This window comes from Eutrema salsugineum, unplaced genomic scaffold (assembly GCF_000478725.1).
Source record: "Eutrema salsugineum unplaced genomic scaffold, Eutsalg1_0 scaffold_1, whole genome shotgun sequence".
In the NCBI taxonomy this organism is placed as follows: domain Eukaryota; kingdom Viridiplantae; phylum Streptophyta; class Magnoliopsida; order Brassicales; family Brassicaceae; genus Eutrema; species Eutrema salsugineum.
The window spans coordinates 17,180,184-17,192,393 of record NW_006256909.1 but is presented as its reverse complement, the minus strand read 5'-3'; the positions used below and the strand labels follow the sequence as shown (position 1 = coordinate 17,192,393).

Here is a 12,210-nt window from a genome sequence, read left to right as displayed (position 1 = left end):
TCCCAGCGGTTACTCACCTATTATTTGCAGAGATTCTTTATTTTTCTGTCAAACAAATAATAGGAATTGTAAAGCCTTGCAAGAAGTTTTCAACACATACGAAACATGGTCAGGTCAACAAATCAATCCAGTGAAATCAACAATCACTTTTGGTTCCAGGATTCCTGGAGATCTTCAAGAACGTTTAAAACGAATCCTATAGGGATCGATAAGCAAGGTGGGGGTGGTAAATATTTAGGTCTTCCCGAGCAATTTGGACGTAAGAAGAAAGAAATGTTTCAATATATCATTGATCGAGTTAGACAAAGAACTTCATCCTGGAAAGCACATTTTCTGTCACCGGCTGGGAAAGAAATAATGATAAAATCAGTGGGCAATGCAATGCCAGTTTTCTCGATGACATGTTTCAAACTTCTTGCTAATATAACTGATGAAATTAGCAATCTTTTAATGAGGTTTTGGTGGGAAAAAGGAAATCAGAACAGAGGAATTCCTTGGATAGCTTGGAAGAGACTACAATTCTCAAAAAGAAATGGAGGTATCGGTTTTAAAGATTTAGCGTTTTTCAACGATGCTTTGCTTGCAAAACAAATCTGGAGGCTCTTAAGATACCCAAACTCATTATTCGCAAGATTGATGAAAGCGAGATATTATAAAGATACTTCTCTTCTAGATGCAAAATCTAGAGTAAACCAATCCTATGGTTGGAGCTCTATTATGCATGGTTTAGAATTGGTTAAAAAAGGAGCTCAACATATAATTGGTAATGGAGAGACTACCCGAGTTCACAGAGATAATTGGATACCTGGTCATTTGGTCAAAACCCACAGCCTGCTCTAGGGGGAGAATCAAATGAAGACTTACTGGTCAAAGATCTCATTTCTACCACATCTACTCAAAAACTGTGGAACATCGAAAAGATCAATAATTTGCTTCATGAAGAAGACAAAGAATTGGTGAGGAAAATGTAATTACCACAAACATCGAAACCAGACCGAGTTGTTTGGAGTCATGAAACATCAGGTGAATATTCTGTTAAGAGTGGCTACTGGCTAGCCTTTAACGAATCACGAACTCAGAATCCAGAAATAACCATTCCTCATGGAGATCCAGAATTAAAAAACCTCATTTGGAAATGATCAATAACGCCAAAACTAAAATATTTTCTATGGAGAATCTCTTCTAAAGCGATTGGTGTGGCTACTCGTTTGAATTCACGGGGTATAAGTATGGACAATACTTGTCAGAGATGCTGTTCATCTCCAGAAACTATCTTTCATTTGTTCTTTACTTGTCCAGTTTCTTTGATGATTTGGAGACTATCACAATCTCCTTGGCTTCCACAAATCTCCCATGATGATAATGTTGAAGATGGTCTTCGCAGCATTATAGGTTTACAAGCCAACCAAAGTTTAACTGATTTTCAGAAGCTTCTCCCTTTCTGGACACTATGGAGAATTTAGAAATCACGATGCAATCTAATTTTTCAGAAAATTAGAATCTGTCCACAAAGAGTGGTCCATGATTCAGACAGAAATTGATGTCTCTCAATGGTTAGAAGCAATAACACCTTCATCTGATCTAAGACCAACTATCACTCAACCTCCAAGAACATCACAAACATGGCAACGACCAGAGCTTGACACTTATAAGTGTAACTATGATGCGAGTTTCATATTAGCTACTAATCAATCAAGAGCTGGTTGGATAATAAGAGACCATAATGGAATTCCGTCAATTTGGGGATCATCTAATATGGGTACAGCTACTTCATCCTTGGAAGCCGAAGCAAAAGCACTTCTGACAGCAATGCACCAGACATGGAGCTCGGGAATAAGAAGAGTTTGTTTTGAAGGAGATAGCAAAATACTAGTTGATATCTTAAATGGAAAGTCGGTTAACTTTCATATTGAAAACATTTGCACCGATATTCTATTTTGGAAAAACAAATTCACAAGCTGTCATTTCCGACATACTCTAAGAACAAACAATTCTCCAGCAGATCTACTTGCAAAATACGAACCTCCGAACTCTGTTTTTTACTCTGCTAAAGTGTATCCTCCAACATGGTTGGTAAATGCTGTAACACTTCCTTCTAATATTAATAAAATTGTTTTACCGAAAAAAATATTATAAAATTATCAATAAAATTTAATTTTTAATATATTAAGATGGATAGAAATTTATATACGGATATCCGAACCTTATATTTTAATTATCCGGATTTAACGGATATGAGATTTTACTATCCGGATCCGGATCCATCCCTCTTAAATATCTGGATTTTTTAGAGTATATTGTATTTCAGATATCGGATAATAATACTAGCCATACTGCATATATATATTACAGTCGTAAAATGAAGCAAAAGAACTTCCTTATTATTGTAAAGTCTTTTAATAAGGGTTTCTTAAGTCTGTTGTTAAGGTTTTAAGGTTTCTTATCAATTCAGAAAAGCTGTCCTAAAATATTTGAAATCCTTCCATAATTTTTTGAAAAGCTTCATAACTCATTAAGAACAACTTTGTTTCCAAACACCGTTATCCCACAAATCCTTAACTCTTCTATCAAAGGTTGAGGGAAAAATATCCAGACTTTTTTAGGATGATTTGGACCAATTCATACACAACTCAGAGGGAATACACAACTCAGAGGGAAGATTATAAAGAGTCAAGATTACGTGGCATAGTAAATAGGTATGTCCTGACATGCCAAATAGATTAAAAGCTTCTGTAAATTAATCCAAGACAAACATTTTTTGGTTCAGCTGCAAAATCAGAAAATAACTCGTGAAAATGTTTTCATGCTTGTTCATCTGATGGAAAATACATTTTTCCACCATTAGATAAGTGTTCTGCTTGCCATCTTTAAGGTAGCCATGTGGCAAACCACACCATTAGAGCCTTGTCGTATAATTGATCCTCTGTTTGTATATCACACTAATAGAGTTTTTATCAATGAACCTTGCAAGACGTGTTGCATGAGTTGGGTTTTTGCCATGTCTTCGAGCATTACGCTATCTCCGGATATGGTAGATTGATGCCGAGAATGCATACCTAAAAATAAATATTTCCAGATGACCTAAATTCGAGATATGCAGAAGCGTGATGAGATCTTCTCAGTCACAGGGATACTCGTTTCCAAGAAGTCGTGAGGCTAGTTTCTCCCATATACTTGAATAGTAAGGGCATGAGAAAAATAGATGGTTTCTGAATTCCTCCACTCCATTTTGATAATAGACATAGAAATAATGTTGTCCTCCACTCCATTGCTTTATCCTGTCTCTTGTTGCTAGACGATTCTGAATTCCAGTCCAAGTCAAGAACGAGTACTTAGGTGTTAAATAATGGAACCACACATTTGTACCAATCTGTCAATGGGCTTCTTCTTCTGATACTGTTTCATGCGTTTTTAGAGATGAACTTCTTCTAATAAGTGTCTTCACTACTTCACCAAAGTGGAATATCTACTCCCTCTCTCCTAGCCTGAAGTTGAGTAGTAATTTCCTGTTCAATAGAATTAAGTGTTGCGACTATGTGCCTTCTACGTCTATGAGTATCAAAAACTTCAGCTACAGTTGTGTGGATTCCAATACCCATGTCTATTATTCTTCTTGCACCGTGAGATCATATAACCGACCCATAAAAGACCAGTTATCGTACCAAAATGATGTATAAGCCCCGTCTTGAGTTTCTACTCTATGAAAAGATCTTGCCACTACTCTGAATTTAAGAAGCTTTTTCTACATCCACAAACCCAAACGCAATCTATGTTTAAAAGACCAGAGAGAGCCATTGCGAATGATTGTACTCTGAAGCCATTTAATCCAAAGAGAATCTTGGGCAAATAATATGCGCCAGATCAACTTTAAACAAGCCACCTGATTTACTTCCCATGGCGAATTCAGACCCAAACCTCCCTCACTCTGTGGTTTACAAACGACTTCCCATGCTACTTTGGTCTTGTTTGAATTAAGGCTTGGACCTGACCATAAAAAAGTTGAACATACTTTTAAATCTCCTAAATACAGCATTCAATACGCTGACCTCCAAAAAATGCAACTAATCAATTGTAATCTTCATGCAAACGACAAGAATCACACAGTAATTTTGATGCTAGCTTTAATTTGGCAAATAATCAATCAATGGCTGGTTGGATTGTAAAAGACCATAGAATTTCTACCTTTTGGGGATCATCATTTATGGGAATATCAGCAACATCATTAAAAGCTAAAGGTAAAACACTTCTGACGGCAGTGCAATAAACTTGGTGCTTAGGAATACGAAAGGTATAATTTGAAGGGATTGCAATTAAGCTCACACTTCAGAACCTCAACCGAGCTAAGCTGCTATTGATACATCTTATCAGCCACAATTTCTTTATGTCTGCTTCAGTTATTAGTTCGTCTGTCTACTCAGGATTTCAATTCCTCAGTTTTGATTCACAAGTTCAGAGCTTTAGTTTCGGGTTTCTATTTTCGATTCGTCAGTTTTGGGTATCAGTTTTAGTTTCAACTTTCAAGTTTTTCTATTTCAGTTTGCCAGATTTGGGTTTCTATTTCAGCTCGTCAATTTTAGATTTCGGTCCAGCTATTAAGAGTTTCAATAAGTTCGGTTTTGAATCAGAATTTGAGTTCGCTTCAGAATTTTAGCTCGCTTCAGAATTTTATCTTCGCTCAGACTTTCAGTTCAGTTTAGTTTCAGAACTTCAGAATTTCAGTTCGTCAGTGATGCTAAAAGAATTAAGGTTACTTCTGTTTTGAATTTATAACTCTAAATATCTACAAGTGCACAGATGTAAGTATTTAGGAGTCAAACCACAGAGATTTTGGGCTTTCAGTACGAATCAGTCATAACTTAAGACTAATAGAACAAGCAAAATGGGGTTTTTGGTTTTGGTATCACTAAATCTAAAAGCAATCGAAATAAAAAGGTTGTAAAACAATAAAGATTAAACGCTGGGTCTAAAGGGTTTTTGCAGTGGTTCATGAATTGATCAAATAACAAACAAATTGATAAAGGTAATCATCTAATGAGGATTCCGAACTCGAATAGGCGCAGGTATAATTAGCCAACTCTCGTCACCCTAATCAATTAATCACTTGACACAGCAATTAACTCTCGTTCTCATGCTGCGAATAAGATCATGCATTAAAAACAGAATTCATCCACGCTCGCAATTCTCTATAGGTAGCTTTCGTCTCCTATAGCGAATTCGCTTGGTCACTTCTAGGTCTGGTAATTCGATACAACACTCTTGTGACTCCAATTATTGAGATCAATTTCTAAGCGGTTAGCAACAGAAACAGCATAGAGAATAAGAATGAACAAATGACTCCTAAATCGAATAAAGCATATGATCAAGACATGATTTTTTCTTTGAAAAATCCCTTAAAAACCCAACTAGGAAATTACTCAGACATAGCTGAGTTTAACATCACAAAAGTATTTAGAATTGCAGAGAATCGAAATAGAAAAATGTTAGAAACGAAGAACAGATTGAAGCAGGAGGGCCAATGGTGCCACTCTCGATGGCTCCTCTTCGCGGTGAGTCTCTCTCTCTAGGGTTCCTGGTGAAAACGCGGCACGCCCTTCTAAATGACTTAAAAAGGGTTTATATAGTTTTTTGAGTCATCGGGAACACCTAGGCCTCGCAGGAATAATGACGGAAATGACTTGGGCTTTAAAATGGGCTTCTGAGGCTCAGAAATAAGTTCCCGTGGTAAAAAAATTCGCACCCCCGGCGGATGATGTTTTGGCCGCGGGTGAGCTTCGGACTGTGTTGATTCGCCTTCAGTGCATCGACCATATCTAGAGATATAACCGTTGGATTGCTTTGATTCTACTTGCATTGAAAATCTGGTTGTTTCCTCTATCTTGTGTCAAGATTTGAGGATGATCAGACGGTGAGAATGCTTCCATTTAGTACCAAACTTCCGACGGTCTGAAATTTATCCAAAGTTATGTTTTTTGCTTCCAAGTGCATTCTTTTTGTCAAAATATCCTGAAAACTCTTTTGAGATTCTAAAACATGGAAATCACTTAAAAACCTTTAAAACTGAGTGAAAACACATGCATAAGATATTAAAAGTGATCCATAAAAGTGGTCAAAATCAGGTGTTATCAGTCAGATTCAGTGTTAGTTGAATTTCAGTTCGGTTCATCATTTCTGTTCGCCATTTTGAGTTCGTCCACTCAGACAACTTCAATCCATCGACTTGAGTATGTCATCTTCAAAATTCACACCAAATTTATCAGCTCGTCAACCGAGCTCCTCAAAATTCAGGGTCCGTTCCTCGAAGCCGAACTGACTTTTTTGCAGTTCCGACCGAACTCATCGGTATTACATCGACTTCAAAAGCCGAGATCCGATCGCAAACATCCCCACATCCCATGATGCCGTGGTAAAATCCACTTCTTAAAAGCCGGGACCAGTCCCACATTTTTATATTCCTAAGTCACCGAGAACAATAAGCCGATCCCATCTCACACACTCTGGTTCGACTTAGGAAACCTTGAGTCTGTATCGTGTGTTTACAAGAGTACATCTCATGCTCTTCCAGCACGAAAAAAGCTCACTTAGGTCCTCCAGGCCGAGTTCATTTAACTCGCACAAATTAAGCCAAACACCTCGGATTCGCACAGTAAGCGAAATTCTCAACACTCGCAAATGTAAGCCGAATTATCGTAATTCGCAGCATATTAAGTTGAAATCATCACAAATGTAAGTCGAGCACACAGCCTCGGAAGAATCCAATCTTAGTTCACACCAGACTAAAAATACTTATGAAATCCGCCGAACTCCTACAGATACTCTTTCACCGGACTGAAGGGGGGGTTTACTGTTGGTGGTGTACTCTGCACCCTCGGTTTAGCCCGGTACGGACCAAGATTACCACAATTGATTCCGATTTACGATGGCTCATATCTGAAGGACATTTGACCCACTAACTGATTTATAATGTCGGCTTTTACATCCGGATTTCGCGAAATATTTCCTAATCTTGTCTGGAAAAAGGAAATATTCCCAAAAAATAAATCCCCTAGAAAAAAGGAAGTTATTCTTATCTACTCCAAAAAATAAGGAAATCTGCATTATCAAATCAAGAAAAAAAAAGAAAATCAATCGACTTCAAACTCTATAAACAGAGAGCACCTTATTCATTCAAAGACAGATCCAGAACTCCATAGAAAACCCTAGAACACATCCTCTTTCTATTCTATTTGTAATATGAACTATGAATGGCTTGATCCCTCTTTTAAGGGTACATAGGCAGCTCATCTTGAGTTCAGCTATAAAATCAATAAAATCTCTAAATTTTTGTGTGATACTCGGTACCAACAGACCATAATAGAATTCTTACCTTTTGAGGATCATTGTTTATGGGAATATCAGCAACATCATTAAAAGCTAAAGGTAAGACACTTCAGAAGGCAATGCAGTAAACCTGGTGCTTAGGAATACGAAAGGTATAATTTGAAGGGATTGCAATATTATTATTGACATTCTAAATGGAAAATCAGAAAACTACCATATCGAAAATATATATTACGATATCTTACTTTGGAAAACAAATTATGATTTTCCTTCACACATTAGGAATAGGAGCCAACAACTCCTTGGCGGACTTCCTAGCAAAACACAAACCTCCAAATTTGCTATTTTATTCTGCTAAATTGTATCCACCAATGTGGTTACCAAATGCTGTATTTGCTGATTGTAATAACTCTTTCAAATATATATAAACTAGATGTCTTGCCCGCGCCTTGTGCGGAGTCCTGAGAGGTTTAAAATTGTGAAACAAAATTTTATATAATATGAATCAAAAGAATCAGAACAACTGAGACGTATATGATCAAAATAAAATAAACTCATAAAATAAAATACCTAAAATGCAATACTAAATAAGTGTATGGAACCCACAAACCAACTGAACTAAAACAAATATGAATTCTTCATTTTCACATAATGGTTATTCGTTTTCTTCTTTTTCCTCCTCTTTATCGTTTGGTTGTTCTTCTTTATCGTCTTTTCTTTATTCTTCTTCATTGTCTTCCAACCATCCAATATCTGTGTAGGTAGATCATAAGTATCAGTACTCTAATACTACATAGAGATGGCACGATAATCACGTTAAAGGGAAGAAAAGAAGCACCTATGCATTGTAAAATAACAAAAACCAATGACCAATTATAGTCAAAAGCTTAGACAATTATAATACTTATAAACAATAAGAAGAATCATGTATAAAACAAATTAGTTTTGATTATCTTTGCCTTTTCTTCTTCTTCCTCTTATTTATTTCATTTCTCACCTTTTCATTTCTACTTCTTATTTCTCTTCTGATTTGTCTTCTTCCTCGTTTTCTTCTTCTTTGTTCAATTCTTCTTCATATTCTTTATCTTTCAGTTTTTTCTTCTTCATATTTTCCTTATTCTTTTTCATTGTGTTTGATCAATTCTTCCCTTGACTTTTTTTTTTTCCGGGTTTTACTCATATTCTTCTTCCTTATCCTATTTTAATGTATTTTTCTTCTTTCACTTCGAATTTTTCTTCTTCCTCTTTTCCATCGAATTCAATTTTCTCTTATTCCTCTTATTCATCTTTCGGAGTTTCTTCTTCATCATTTTTCCTTCTTCTTCTTCATCGTCTTTGACTTCTACTTCTACTTCTTCTTCTTTGACTTCCTCTGCTTCCTCTTACATATCTTTCAATCTTCTTACCCCTCATCCTTTTCTTCATCATCGTCTATGCCTCCCCGACTTTTTATTTTGATTTTTCTTCGTTTTTTCTTTGATTCTCAGTCTTCATTGTATTCGTCTTTTCAGAATAGTTATTATTATGATTCGTATTTTCTCTTGTCTCCATATTCTGATTTGTTTACTTGCACGGACAATGGTTTCATCTCTCTCTCCCTCCATCTCCCCCTTTTTCTGTATCTCCTTCATTCCCTCTCTCTCTCTCCATTGCTCTCTCTCTCCTCCCCTCTTTGTATCTCCCTCTCTCTCTCTCCATCCCTCCCTCTCTATATTCATAACTTAGATCTTATTCTTCTTCTTCTCTTTAAATTAATGATAAATTCTACAATATAGCTTTAGCCTTATCTCTTCAACTTCTCCTTCTCTCTTTTGTTCTCTTTGTTACCTTCAAGCCTTCGTCATCTTTTTTTTCCACTTTCTCATATCAATCACACATTTCTTTGCCACCCAACTATCTTTCCTCGTTTCATCCATTGTTTTCCTTAGCTTCCGTGTTTTCACGCATTTCAGTCAGGGGTTTAGACCCGTTTTAGTATTGTCGAATTCAATGTACGAGTGTTCAATCTTTGTTGGCTCGTGTTTAAGTAAACTAGTGAACTTCAGAAACACATAACAGTCTGAATTGAGTTTTTTTTTTAACTTAGAAACCTATTCGAGATTTCATCTCATCATTCAACTCTTCTTCAAAGATACACTATAAGCTTTATCTTCTAAGATTTGAGTTTTAGGGAAGCAATCACAGGATGGACTGTTTTAGGATAAATTTAATTCAAAAACTAAATTTTTAAAGTAACGGAGTTATGCGACACAAAAATTACTTTTTACACATCAAAACATATGAGAAATGCAACATGTGAGTATGTTCATTCTTTAATTCACAAGAATTGCAGTCATCTATGTTTCTTAGATTCTGGTGTCAGAGAATCATCAATTTATTCGGTACTCCGATGAAGCCTGAAACACTAAAAATGTAGTTCCAGCAAGCTGAAACAAATTACAAGGATGCTGAAAATTATGACCTGAATATTTCTTTAGAAAATATTCTTCTTCCTCTGTATTGGTGACTATCCTTCCTTCAGCTGGTTTTATCTCTCATTAGGGGTTAAAAAAATTGATGAGTTCATGAACAAACGATGAAACTAAGAAGTATGTCAAAGAATTAACCATAATATAATTCAACTCCAATTAGATGGTGGCATTTGCAATTGGTTTGCACTCTGTTTCCAATACGATTGTTGTATATCAACACAAAAACTTGACATGCGTAAAGATTCTAGTCACACTGAATATAATCTCGTTGTCACCTGCTTTTCCTTTGCTCTTTGAAGTTATGAGACATCACATTCCCATTCATCGACTTACCAACAAAGATATTGTTTTAATGCCTGATAGGTTTAATAGAGAGAGTAATTTAATATTTTCTGATAAAAATTTTGTGTTGGGTAAAAATCAAAACTATAAAATATTTTTTCCAAAACAACATAATTGCCTTTGGGCAGAAAACAATAGGAAAATTATAAAACAATAAACCTTGTTTTGTTCATGTTATATATCTTTAGTAAACTATGAAACCAAAACTAATTCGAACCAGTTACTCTTTTTCTGCTTAAAGATGCATGTCCACACAAGCTACAACGAAAATAAATCATAAAATTATATTTAGAAATAAAAATAAACATAAACAACAAGATAAATAAAATATATAGTAGAACCCAAGGAGAAACAAACAACAATCAAACAATCAAACAATAAATAACATCCATTCAAAAATATGTTATCAGAAAAAAATAATACAAACTTAAACTAAAACATGAATTATACACACAAAGAAAACTCCTGTGGTTTTGATCCTTCTAAAAATATAAAAATAATAAATTTGAGAGTTTACGAATATCAATCAAGCAAATTAGAAGTTCTAATAATTTGTTGACCAAAAAAAGAAGTACTAATTATTTATTTACAATTACCTATTAGATTCATGTGAATATATGATTGCAAAAGTTCAAACTAATCATCTATAGTTTGCAGAATGAACTCTAGGTTCAAGGAATACAATAATTATAAATCTATATTTACAAACAATAACTCAAATATATCCATAGGAAAAATTTAATAAAGAAGAACACGAATATCTAATATGGAAGCAACGATTTTATATATAGAATTACAAAGTAAAACAAAGAACAATATGATATCTCGATGACCAATCACATAGAGAGTAAAACATGGGTTAAAAAATCAGATATCTGTGATGCATAATAATATAGAACACGATAAAAAAGCATAGATATTTGACCGCTTAGCATAGAAGAATTCCAATCGGAACAAAACGATTAAAAAAAGTTAGCATGGAAGAACAACCAACTAAACAAACAATATAATTTAAACCAGATCGGGATATACAAAAGATGTATTCGTGAAAAAGAGGTGGACGAGTTTTGTAAAAATTGGTAGACCTTAAAAGATGGTTGTTGTATGTAAAAATATATGTAGTGATACTGATATATATAGTAAGATAGATGCTTTAGGGTTTAGGGGTTCAACGTTGGTGTTCCATTATAGAATCGGTAGTTCTGACCGAGAACAAAATCGCTAACCCATAAATAAATTTGCTGGTCTATAAACAAATTTGTTGGCCCATTATCGAATGTAAAAACTATGTCACAGATTTTTACGTGTAGGATTAATAATCTATTTATCAAAACAAATTAAAACGATATATAATATCTTATGTATAAAAGGAGACACGTCAGATTGATTATTTTTTAATTTCTTTTCCCAAGTTAGCATTTCTTTCAATCGTAAAATTTCTAAAAACCTAAGCATCATCCACCGCTGAAGAACACCGCCGACCCGCCGTTGAGAGTTGCTTCCGACGCCGATGCATCATTTCTGTCGACTCACTAAAGCAAAGTAAAAAGTAGTGAAGGCTCTGCCTTCGTTCTCTCTTCCTTTCACTTTATTACTTTTCTCGAATACGATTACCAACGAATCTGGATACGTCTTCCGTCTTCGCCGGATTGGATGCGTTAAGCGCTTGTAGGATCAAATATTAGTGTTCTAGAGGTTTTGGGGACAAAGTTGCAGCAATTATAGAGCTCTGACCTCACACGTGTGTTTACCTTTCACTTTCTTATGTATCTCCTGGTTCATTTCAATTGCTCCTTCGCCATGACCGCCATTGCTCTGTTTAGATTGGTTTGCTCTGCATTGTACAATGACGCTGATGGCGAGGGCAAATATCTTCCCCATTTTCCCCAGTTTGTCGTTGCAAACCCACTCTCAGTCAGGACCCAGGTGACATACATATCAACATTTTGTTTCCCCACTTGTTTTTAATCCTACTTCAACGCTTCTCTAAATGTCTCACCTTTTTATATGCAGGTTGGAGTTGTAAAGGTAGGCTCCAGAATGTTCCTCCTGTGACTGCTTCCCTGTTGCGGAATATCTA

At 35.4% G+C, this 12,210-nt stretch overlaps 1 long non-coding RNA gene across 8 annotated transcripts in view; it reads left to right on the top strand.

The window, feature by feature from the left end:
- Window positions 1–11,548: 11,548 nt before the first annotated feature.
- The window catches only part of LOC112082362, a 2,980-nt gene continuing 2,318 nt past the window's right edge, over window positions 11,549–12,210 (top strand). For 7 of the 8 annotated variants that reach the window (XR_002897029.1, XR_002897023.1, XR_002897024.1 and 4 more), the window contains exons 1-2: window positions 11,549–12,056; window positions 12,144–12,158. This is a non-coding gene — a long non-coding RNA (uncharacterized LOC112082362). The remainder of the gene's footprint in view (window positions 12,057–12,143; window positions 12,159–12,210) is intronic. The other variant, XR_002897026.1, reaches the window with a different exon arrangement.